Raw genomic sequence first — 8624 nt, 5'->3', positions numbered from 1 at the left:
ATTGGGTGTATCTTTCTCTTTCTCCCTTGCCTTTCGCTTCCCTTCTTTCCTCAGCTATTTGTAAAGCTTCCTCAGAAAGCCATTTTGCTTTCTTGCATTTCTTTTTCTTTGGGATGGTTTTAGTTGCTGCCTCTTGTACAATGTTGCGAACCTCCGTCCATAGTTCTTCAGGCACTCTGTCTATCAGATCTAATTCCTTAAATCTATTTGTCACCTCTACTGTATATTCATCAGGGGTATGATTTAGGTCATACCTGAGTGGCCTAGTGCTTTTCCCTACTTTCTTCAATTTAAGCCAAAATTTTGCAACCAGAAGCTCATGATCTGAGCCACAGTCAGCTCCTGGTCTAGTTTTTACTGACTGTATAGAGCTTCTTCATCTTCGTCTTCCATGTGTAAAGTGGAAAAGAGTGTTTGCTATGACCATCGTATTCTCTTGACAAAATTCTACCAGCCTGTGCCCTGCTTCATTTTGTACTCCAAGGTCAAACTTGCCTGTTATTCCAGTTATCTTTTGGCTTCCTACTTTAGCATTCCAATCCCCCATGATGATAAGGACATCATTTTTGGAGTTAATTCTAGAAGGTGCTGTAGGCCTTCATAGAACTGGTCAACTTCAGCCTCTTCAGCACCAGTGGTTGGGGCATAGACTTGGACTACTGTGATATTGAATGGTTTACCTTGGATTCGAAATGAGATCATGCTGTCATTTTGGAGATTGTATCCCAGTACTGCTTTTCCTACTCTTTTATTGACTATGAAGGCTACTCCATTTCTTCTGAGGGATTCTTGCCCTCAGTAGTATACCTGATGGTTATCTGAATTAAATTCACCCATTCCTGTCCATTTTAGTTCACTGATTCCTAAGATGTCGATGTTCAGTCTTGTCATCCTTGTTTGACCACATCCAGCTTGCCTTGATTCATGGATCTTACAAATTCCAGGTTCCTATGGAGTGTAGATCTTTACAGCATCGGACTCTCCTTTCACCACCAGATACATCTGCAACTGAGTGTCCTTTCGGCTTTGACCCAGTCGCTTCATTCTTTCTGGTGCTACTAGTACTAGCCCTCCGCTCTTCCCCAGTAGCATATTGGACACCTTCCAACCTGAGGGACTCATCTTCTGGCATCATATCTTTTTGCCTTTTCGTACTGTCCATGGGGTTTTCATGGCAAAGATACTGGAGTGGGTTGCCATTTCCTTCTCCAGTGGATCACATTTTGTCAGAGCTCTCTGCTATGACCTGTCCATCTTGGGTGACCCTGCATAGCATAGCTCATAGCTTCATTGAGCTATGCAAGCCCCTTCGCCACGACAAGGCAGTGATCCATGAAGGAGTCCATCTTTATACTTCTTTATATTGTTGGAATTGGAATTGTAGTTGGAATTGTTTTCCATAGTGCATTTAAATATGATTTCAATGTTTATATATGAGCTGCTTAGAGTTTTTAAAATCTAAAGTTGTATGAGACTAATTAAATAATAATTACATTGTAACAATTGTTCAGGGTCTTGAAGCACACCTTCTTGGCTCTGGTTGGTATTTTTCCAACCAAATGGATTGCCTTTGGGAATCTTACCAGAGATTTCAGCACTGATTAGGAACACAACAAAGTACTGGTTGAATGCAGTGCCATGGCAAGTCTGAAAACAATGGGAAATACTCATATGTTGGTTTGGCTGAACTGGGACATAGAAGAGTAATAATCAGGGTACCAGTAAAAATCTTTCCCTAACTTGACTATCACATTAAGATGGCTGTGGGTAGAAAAATGTCTAACCATTGTTGCCAGTCCAATCAGGGCTGTAGAACATACTGGAGTTCCTATTATCAACCTCAAAAGCAACTTTATGGCCCCCCATTTATGTCTGCCCTGACCCCTCCTGTTTTCCCCCTGTCCCTCGTCTGGTGTTTTGAGAACCTTTACATGGCTGAGTATCATTTAAAGTTCCCATATCAGGAGGCAATTTGCCTGGGTCTTACTCATACTTGCACTTACTGATCAGCATCAATCCTTACCTTTACTTTAAAGATATGAAATGACCACAAGATGGCAGCAGATTCCTGCAAGAAGCAATATCCTATAACCTAATCTAGACACCTGAAAGGAATGGTGTAATTTAGTGTCCTGGATTAGCAGTGGGTTGGACCTGCAGGCCCCTTTCCTGCACTATAATGTAGTCAACCAAGAGTTCAATGGGTTGATTTTCACTAAAGACTGCAGCTGTCCAACCAACAGCCTCCAGGTTTCAGGGTATGGGAAAACACATTCCTTTTTGCTTTTGCATGCTCTGGAATGCACACACTGATTGGCTCTTTTGCTTCCTTGTCTGTAACTACTCCATTGGTCATCCTAGTATGTCTGTTTTGGGTAAGTATCACCATGGATCCATCATGGTCTTATATTTTCTTTCTCAAAACCCCATCCATCTTTCTGTCTACCACCTGAGGATATTTCGTACTTCTGAAGTGGTTTCTGTTCCACAAAACTGTATGCCATCATGCCTTGTCAGCATTTAAAGTGCTCCAAGGCTCTTTGGAGTTTTTGCAAGAATAGAATAACATGGTGATTCCTATAGAGTTGATCAAGTGTCTTCAGAAGCTATCTCACTTTCAGCAGATGGAGTGCTGGTGTCACTGCAATGTGCTAGATTCATTTGGAAAAATCACACCAGAGCTCAACTTATCACAGGTATTCATTCCATTCCTCTCAGTACTCTAAATTTGGGGTGGGGGTGGGGATTAGGGTTTTTACTACTGATTCTATACCAAGTACTTGCATTGTAAGAACAAATAAATAACAACAAAGTGTATTGCAACCTGATAGTCTGCAGCCTTTTCCGGCCTTGAATATCTTTACCCTAAACATTTATGAGGGGATTCACTTCTTCATGTTTCCCTATATATCTGGATGGTGGTAGTGTTGCCATTTTGGCCTTCTTTGGTCGGACATTTCCTGGCCCATCTCTGATGAATGATGCTCTGTGTTAACAGAGCTTAAGAAAGAAAACAGGTGACCAGTGCTATTATATAGAGTGGTACCTTGGCTCACGAACTTAATCCATTCCAGGACTCTGGTCGTGACCCAAATTGGTTGTGAGCCAAGTCAAATTTCCCCTTAAGGGTCAATGTAAATAAGGTTAATCCATTCTGTAACAATTTTTTTTACTCACAAAAATTTGAAGCAAAGTGACAAAAAACAACAAAGATAGCGACCATCCCCCCCACCCCCCACAATCGTGTGGGGGAGGGGGGGAAGCTGGCGTGATCGTGGGCATGTGTGGGGGGAGGCAGGTGCACTTGAGCTGGGAACACAGGCACAATACCGGCCAGGTCCCCCCCACCCGCAGCATGATCGTGATTGCACCCGTGCAGGGAAGGTGGGCACGCTCGTGATCATCACCCAACGCGGAGTTCGTGACCTGCAGCAACATTTTTATGAAATTTCTGTTCACGACCCAATTTGTTTGTGAACTGAGGCATTCATGAGCCGAGTTACCACCGTAAATTGTTTCTTTGCTTGAGGAGCCTGCACCTCCACAATGTTCCTCATTTTTGATAAGAGGTTATTGAGATTCATTGCCTGTGAATCTCTTAATGTGAGCTTTCTGGTGGAAATGAAACTCCCTTTGGACCTTCTTCCCCTCCCCTTTTTGCATACTATATAGAGACATGGTTCTTGGTAGGCAGCCAAAATGAGGCATGAAGCCAGTGAACGGACATTGTACTCAAATATGGGAGGCATAAATTCTAGTTATGTCAGACCACCTGCCTGGTAATGCAAACCATAGAAGGGAAACATACCGTTGCACCTTCCAGGCAGGGTTACACACATCTGGGCAGATCATGGCACATTTGCCATCATAGTCCAAGTGAAACAGCCTACTCGTTCCTATTGATCTGGCAAACATAACATAAATTGCTTGTCCTTTGTACAGATGTTTCCTCTACTGGCCAGCATGTGTTTCCTGCAGCATTTTCTTATGTTTGCATTATACAGCAAAGGAGACCCTTATCCATACCCTCTTGTAGATATTCCCCTTACCCCTGCCTTTATGCATTTGGGAATCCCCTGCCGCTAAGAACTGTGTTAGAATGGTTACAGCATGTGTTCCCATCCCACAAGCTGCATGCTTCCTGTTTCACATTCCTCTTCTGGTTTTCAGAAAAACGGTGTGCTTGCAAAAAGTTATATCCCTGTAATTTATTTGTTTAATCAACTGGGCCCTTTAAATCAACCATGCAACTAAGAATGAACTCTCTCTGCATTACTAGCTTTCAATTAAATTAACTCTTTAAGGACCACTGAATGTTTGCAATCAGTGTCTCCCATCTCCCTCATCTAATCGTGTTTGGGACAAGTGTGCAGCTGCTGGCTAATAAAATTAGATAACTTTGCTAATACAAGAGTGTGTGCTGTTGCTGGAAGTCTTCTGTTCATACACATTATATCCAGTAGTGTATCTGCTCTGCCTAGCCCTTTCTCAGAAAGGCAGTGCACAAAATATGGGTCAAAACATTGAATTTTGGGGAACAAAGTTACTTTTACCAACAAAAAGAAAAATGAAGGATTTCAGCACACTTTTACAGAAAAAGAATATAGTATGTTTAAGCTAATTCTGAGGATTTGATTCTGACATCTTCAGAGGTAATTTAGGTATGTGAAAACTGCTTTTAAATTTCAGAATTCCATTTGATTTCATTATCAAAAGCACTGCTTAAGCTGTGTTTTGAAAATCTGCAAAGATCATTAATCACCAAAACAATGTAATCAGAATCATGTATCCAGCACAACTATGCCTCTTTTTCCTCTGAGCATTTACATGAATAGTCAGCACATGCCAAAGAAACCGTCCCATGGGGTGGGGGCCTCACTGTCTTACTCTCAAGTTCAGTTGACCATCTAAATCTCCCAAGGTGACAAAAAAACCCTCTTAGCACTGCTGACAGAATGACTACCCCGTTCACAGAAGGCACTTGGGTTTAAACAGAAACAAAATCCAACCCGCTCATGGAGCATTGGTCCTATGAGTGGACATCATCGAGCAAGGCCCAAAATTATTCTAAAGAAGAATCAAACAAGGCAACAAGACTCATAGAGTCAAGCTGTCACAGTGCTTTTTCCTATTGGTCTCCTTAAAATATGACACCCAGCATTCATCAGTTATTCTCCTTGTCACTTCCTTTATCACTTACTTCATCTTCTGGATTAATAATAATTAGCTACTCCCCACTTCTCATAGAAGCTTTTTTTTTAAACAAGCAGAATTCTCTAACACTCAAGCTCAGTACTGGATTATGAGTTTCCTTCTCATCTCTTATGCAACATCTTGATAGGAAAGTGTATTACAAATCGTGCGCTCCTCACAAAGATGCTGCCATGCTGCTGACAGAAGACAGGACTAGTGGGTTCTTGCTGTTCCTAATATCCAGTACCAATTCCATGTTTTGCAGGGCTCTTGAGCAGGTTGTCCTTCATGGGTTCCCTCCCGCTTTGTTGTGGGGGAGAGAACAACATGCACACAGTGCTTCTTCTCCTTGCTCTTCTCACTGCTCATTTGCTTAGAAGGTACAGGTGAACTGGCATGAGGAAGAGCAGCAGCATTAAAGGCTGACAATGGCCCTTGCTGGGAGTGTGCAAGTATTTTTGGCAAGTGACCAAAAATACTAACCCCTACATACGAATTGTTTCTTGCAAATAGAATAAATGCTTCTTTGATGCTACAAGAGGGACCAGTGGCCATTGCTGAAGGGGCTACAACATGTGTCTTCATGCAGATGCTTGCAAACTATCCTGTTATATGAACTATGATTCTCCAGATCATTGTTGTTCTCAGCAAATTGGCTCTTACAGTGAATTTAACTTTCTACTTGCCTCTCACTTTGATGCTGTGATTAAGTGATTCTGTTTGCACCTGCACAGAATCAGAAGTGTTTTATACTGCATCATGAAAATTACTGGAAGATAATTTGGAGAAAACCATCTACCTTCTGGATATTTGTCTCCAGTTTCCCTGTCTCCTCACTCCTGAGCTTCTAACCCTTAAACACTTGCCAGAGGAGTATCCAAACAGGCATCAAGTATTTCTTCAAGATCACACCCATAATTAGGAGAGAAATTAAAGGATTATATAAGCTCCAAAAATTAATTGGTTGCCTACATATGCAATGAGTGGGTGCTGTCTGAATAGACTGATTCTACAAGCTTTTGTAATTTTACAAGCTTCAGGGGTGTTTAAGGATTAGGAATGGAATCTTTGTGAATTCCTATAGCATGTGACTCATCTTGGGCTAATAGAATTCAGTTATTCATTTAACTTTGCACTAGGTAACAGAACATAGTTCTGAACCTTTCCAAATTCAATATAGTTCTCAAAAGTTGAAATATTGTCAGAATATTCAAAATATGAGATAAAACATTCATTTAAATGTGGGGCTATGTAGATATAGATATATATTGGAATTATTTAAACAAATAACTTGAAAATAGAACAGCATGAATTATTTTGTAATCCGTTCTAGTCCCATGGTTCCTGAAGTTGCACACTTATAAATTCAGTCCATGCACAGTTCCTGAACTCTTGAGTTCTAGTTCTGGCTGAATGAATACCTTGTCATTAAATTCAAGATGTCCAAAGAAATATTAGCAAAACTTTCACATGGAAGGCAGACAGTTCTGAAAGCAAATACTAGGTGGAAAAAATACAGCCACTGATATAAGTTGCATGGTTACCATCCATGACTTATACTACTGGGAGAAGTTTTAAATATACACATACCATTAGTAAAAGCTGAATCAGACAAATGACCATAAACTGTCAGCCACTTTTCCATGAGTAGTCCCAATTAAATTAGCAGCATTAATTCTAGACTGTGTGGCTGAGGTCTGCAGCTAAAGTGATGTGTAATTGTTTGTAATTTGGCTCTGCCATTCTATAAATGAAACAGTAACAAGAGTCAGTAGTAATCTCTGTAGAATACAGTAAGAGAATCTGGAAAATATTTTGCAAGTGCCTCTAGATATCAGGGGAAAAACTTGATAGACTAGCTGCTCTTTCTGGATCCTGTACGTCATTTCTTCTACTCCAATATCATGCTGCACATACAGGAAAGAAGATAAGATGTGCTTGGCTGAGAGGATGGCTGATTTGGACCTCTAAGCTCTGCTCAACTTTAGAAGCAGCTTTGTTTTTGCAGTGCTGGTATAAACACGACCATGGCTTTATTGATTTCCATTACTAAGTTGTTTTCTCTGTTGGCCTCCTCTGATTAACTACAGATTTATACCTGCAAAGCATCTGCTCCCTCTTTGTTCTCCTAAAGTACCTTGCACATGAGAGCTTCAGATAATAGAGAGTCACAGTGTGTATCAGTGGAGCAGGAACTGCCACAAAGACAAATCTAAGAATACAGAATACTAAGAATAAGAATACAGAAAACAATGGAAATATGCGCGCGCGCGCACACACACACACACACACACACACACACACACAAATAAAATACTTGCATTCACTGGAGTGCAAGAGACCACGCAACCAAGGATCCTGCTTTATTGGCCTCTCAGCTGCGCAAGAGATTCTACTTGTTTGTTTTGTCACAGTGATGCAGGAGCTGCTGGAGGGTTCTGGGTGGATAAACATGCTAGGGTCTGGGCAGCACTTTCTGTTGTGCCTGAGAGATTCTGCAAGCAATTTGATATTCCCATAAAGCAACGTCTGTTTGATTCTAGAACAACCTTTTGAATGCCTTATTGCATTGGTTTGGCTTATAACCCCACTAAACCCTGATTTCTAGTCTCCATCAGCAGGCATCAGTAGCTCACAGGAGCACTTGCCAAAGAAAGCAGGAGACTCTGAGCTCTCTGAGAAGAATTTCTAGCAGCTGACCAGGAAGCACACAGTAGTCCTTTCTGCTGGAAGAGTGGGATATCCCTACATGGCAGCGATGATTAGTGCACGAGTCTTCTGTACTTACAAGGACCTAAGCTCGCAGTGGCTAGAACCGGCTGTCCATCTCTCGGAGGCTCTCAGTCCAAAGGCACTTGTATAAAACCTCAACTTATCCCATTCCCTTTCTGTCCATAGTACAGGCCTGCTGTATGTCGATGGAGCGAAAGCTTAGGGTTATGTTTCTCGAAACTGTCAAGTTGTCCTACTATTAATCTCTCCCAGGCCAAGTGACTGCCAGATCACCAGTGAGCACTGAAGAAGGCTCTGCCTTTGTTTACAATGCTAAAACTTTCCAGGAAGGGACACCATCTGCCAAGCCTGCAAACTGCTCTGTTTTCTAACACAGGAAGGCTATGTGCAACGTTTCACAGCATCGAAGTGCCTTATCTTGAAGTGGAGCTCTGGCTGGAGTCAGGCCAGGCCAAATCCTTCATTACCTACAATTAAACTCCTTAAGCACCCACAAAGAGCTGGTTTGAAGTCAAAGAAGTCTCCTCTTCTGCTCCCTCATGCCTATTCATTGCCCAGCTTTTCTGGGAATCAGAGTGGAGTGAGAAATGATGCCAACACCATGTGCTTACTTGAAGTGGCTGAATGACCTTTAGCCTTAGATCACAGACACTCATCTGTGAGGCTGCCTCACATCTTGATGTGGCAGCTACGCTTTG

This window comes from Varanus komodoensis, unplaced genomic scaffold (genome assembly GCF_004798865.1).
Source record: "Varanus komodoensis strain SLA01 unplaced genomic scaffold, ASM479886v1 scaffold1, whole genome shotgun sequence".
NCBI lineage: Eukaryota > Metazoa > Chordata > Lepidosauria > Squamata > Varanidae > Varanus > Varanus komodoensis.
Note: the sequence above shows the minus strand (reverse complement) of the source record.